The sequence below is a fragment of the Plecotus auritus genome (genome assembly GCF_963455305.1).
Source record: "Plecotus auritus genome assembly, chromosome: 9".
In the NCBI taxonomy this organism is placed as follows: domain Eukaryota; kingdom Metazoa; phylum Chordata; class Mammalia; order Chiroptera; family Vespertilionidae; genus Plecotus; species Plecotus auritus.
In genome coordinates this window covers 93,435,612-93,439,295 of record NC_137783.1, presented here as the reverse complement: position 1 = coordinate 93,439,295, position 3,684 = coordinate 93,435,612, and the positions used below count along the sequence as shown (strand labels likewise).

The 3,684-nt window shown below is 43.9% G+C and overlaps 1 pseudogene across 1 annotated transcript; it reads left to right on the top strand.

The window, feature by feature from the left end:
* The first annotated feature begins 1,191 nt into the window (after window positions 1-1,191).
* On the top strand, window positions 1,192-3,337 carry LOC308233600 (DNA damage-regulated autophagy modulator protein 2-like; annotated as a pseudogene). The gene is made up of 3 exons: window positions 1,192-1,212; window positions 2,196-2,537; window positions 3,107-3,337. The product of its transcript is annotated as a DNA damage-regulated autophagy modulator protein 2-like (transcript).
* Window positions 3,338-3,684: the final 347 nt, after the last annotated feature.

Sequence of the window (3,684 nt, the reverse complement as noted above, 5' to 3'; positions counted from 1 at the left end):
TAGGAAGACAGAAAGATCTGAGTTTTATGAATCCACCAATGTTTATGGCTTTTCTCCCTGCCTCTGCCTCAGCCTCAGCCTCACTGCCTGTGGATGCCTCATTATTGCTCTGCAGTAGCAGCTTGTCTGTACTCTGGGATGAAGAGCCACCAGGTGGCGCTGTTGTCTAGTGAATGACCAAGGTGATACATCTGCATTAGCCTCTGTAGTGTATGGAGTGTGCTAAAGGCTTTACTAGTATATAGGTTAAATCATTTAATTCTCACAACACCTCCAAGAAGGAAGTAGTGAGGAGCAGAGAGGTGAAGTTGCTTTCCCAAGGTCACACAGTTAGGAAGTATTGGAGACAAAATTCAAATCCATACACCAGTGACAATTTTCCGTAGCAAAGTGTCAGTATAAAGACACCAACTGTCCCTTGCCTGGGAAGGGCTGTGATTATTATTTTCTGAAGTTATGTCCTTCCTATTTTTTAGATGTTAAAATCATTTCTTTTATGAAATTATAGAACAATTAATATGTCTATGTTGCTTTTGTTTGTTTAATTTTATCAAAATTAAAAGTTTTGCTATCTTATTTCCTTCTCTCCCTACCACCCACCTCCAATCTTCAGCCCCCCCCCATCCCCCCAGTCCAAGATCTAGGACGTGTCTCCTGATGACCAAGCTATTGTTCTGAACTAGGAGGAAATTTGAGATGCAATTGATTCAACAAGAATTGTGTTGGTAACTTTACAGCCCTAGTAATGTTTTGCTCCATTAAAAAAAAAATCTCAACTATATATTGAATAATTATTCATCATTTATTCTAATGACAGGTACTTATTGAACATTTACTAGGGCTGGTGGTAGTCCTGGAAATACAATATCAATTGAAGGAGGCATAATCATTCCCTTAGGAGCTAATGGAGGAGATGAGAACGAATCAGGTACATGCAAACACTCACATGTGAATTTGTGAGCTATGAAGGTGCTGCAACAGAGGGGCTGTTACATGGACTGTGAGGACAGGGAAGGCTTCCCAAGATGAGCTGAGATATAAAGGATGAACAGGCATCAGTTGGAAGAATAGAGGCCTGGAGAATATTCCAGGCAGAGGGAAGAACATGAGCAAAGGCCCTGTGGCCCAAGAGAGGCTGATGGGTGTGAGGTCAGCAAGAAAGCTACTGAGACTAGAGCAGAATGAATGGAGATGATACAGCATAAGATTCAGGTAAGAAGTAGACAGAGGCCAAGTCCTATCTGTGGCTTCCCAGGGATTTGCTCTTTATCCAGAACTTCATTCCTGATACTTTATGTAAGAACTGATTCTTTTCAATCCCAGATGATCTTCCTCTTGTAATAACCTTGAATAATTTGGCTCTTGGTTCAAATATTGGTCCTAGTTAATGTGCCTGTCTAGTTGGTACCATCCAATGGACTGGTAAGTGGAACACTGGGAAATTATTGGAGGATTTTCAGCCCCTGGAACTGAATGACATCATTTTTTATTCAAAAGAACCCTTGGCTTTGGTGTGGGTAAGAGGCCAAAGAGGCTCCAGTGGGTTGCGGGGGGACAGATGAGGAATACATTGGACGGTGCTACCCAGACAGTCATATCAACCAGGACCAACATTTAAACTAAGGGTCAAAAGGTCACCTGACAAGAGGAAGACGATCTGGAATGGAGAAGAATCAGTGCTTGCGTGCAGGGCCAGGTGAGCCGGTGGGGAGGCTCTATCCCATTTGCAAGGGTCTGACCAACTTGTGCCATTTTAAGTAGGACGATTAATTTGTCCAGTTTGCTAAGGACTTTTTAGCACTTGAAGTCTCAAGTCAGGGGACTCCACCTTCGCAGGCAAACTGGGACTGTTGGTTATCCTCATTTCAGGATCAGGTCTGTTGTCATTCAGGGTACCCCTGTGTCTTGCTCTGTTGATCATATTATTAGAATGTGCCAGGTAGTGCACCCAGGGCCTGCCCCATCTCTGTCCAGCCTGCAGGCTCAGGATCCAATGGTCTGCTTTGGCAAGTGCATCCTAGCAAGGATCTACAAAAGGAGCAGGTTTGGGCAAATTTGAAGACTGATACTAAAATAGGAGCTGGGAATATAATGATGAACAAAACTGTTGGTTCCTGCTCTCACAGAACTTAAAGTTTAATAAGGAGGATAAAACCAAATAAGCAAGTAAGACCTGTTTGAGACCTTGTATTCAGCAAGGACTCAGTTTCCTTTCTTCGGCCCTTATCATTTGGACGACTGTTGCTCTTATATTTTCATACATTACTGCCGTCACTCTCCACCATGTTGACCCTGCTTCACCTCATATTATTGACACTGGTACAGTGTCTCCAGAAAGTGCTTGTTTGGGGCAATGTTAAAATTTGCCACAGTTTTATGTGTTGCTACTATTTATGTTTGTTATAAGCAAATTAATGCTCTGAATTCCGAAGGGAAATACATCACCAGGTTAAACAAGGCTGGCCTTGTACTTGGATTGTTGAGTTGTTTAGGACTTTCTGTTGTGGCAAACTTCCAGAAAACAACATTTTTTGTTATGCACTAGAGGTCTGATGCATGAAATTCATGCAAGAGTAGGCCTTCCTTCCCCTGGCTGCCAGCTTCCCTCTGGCACCCGGGACCCGGGCTTCCCTTGCAGCCCTGGCTTCATCTGGAAGGTCATCCAGAGGGACATCCAGTCTAATTAGCATATTACACTTTTATTATTATAGATGTACTAGAGGCCTGGTGCACAAAAATTTGTGCACTTGGGAGGGGTCCCTCAGCCCGGCTTGCACCCGGGGGATCGGACATCCCTCTGGCAGCCCGGGAGCCCTCTAGCAGACATCCCTCTGGCAGCCTGGGAGCCTTTGGGGGATGTCCGACTAATGGCTTAGGCCCACTCTGCCTAAGCCGTTAGTCGGACATCCTTAGCACTGCCACAGAGGCGGGAGAGTCTCCTGCCACCCCTGCTGTGCTGGCTAGCCATGAGTCAGCTTCTGGCTGAGTGGCGCTCCCCCTGTGGAAGTGCACTGACCACCAGGGGGCAGCTCCTGCATTGAGCATCTGCCCCTGGTGGTCAGTGCACGTCATAGCCACCATTCGTTCCCAGTTGTTCCACCATTAGGGTCAATTTGCATATTACCCTTTTATTATATGGGATATGGCGCTGTGCTCACCATTGGTATGGGCTCATTGTGTATGTTTGTTCAAGCCATCCGTTTCTTCCAAATGCAGCCCCATATGTCAAACAAGTCTTATGGATCAGACTACTGTTGGTTATCTGGTGTGGAATAAGTGTGTTTAGCATGCTGACTGCTCATCACTCTTGTACGTGACAGTTTGGGCTCAGATGTAGTATAGAAACACCACCAGAACCCCGAGGACAAAGATTATGTGCTTTCTGTGATAATTATGATTTCTGTGATAATTATGATTCCCAGGGAGTGGGGAAATATTCATAAGTTACTTCTTCTGCTCTGAAATTTTCAACCAATTAATCAAAGTTGACAGTGACATTGATGGGTCCTGATAACTAAGAGACATGAAGCTATTTTATAAATAATTTTAAAGGATGTCTGCAAGAGGATTATATAAAAACATTTATGCCTATACTTTTTTTTAAAACCCCAGAAAATAAAACCAAAGGGCTATTAAGAAACAAAAAAGAATGTTGCAGGCAACTCTTAACTTGAGATTTTGCCT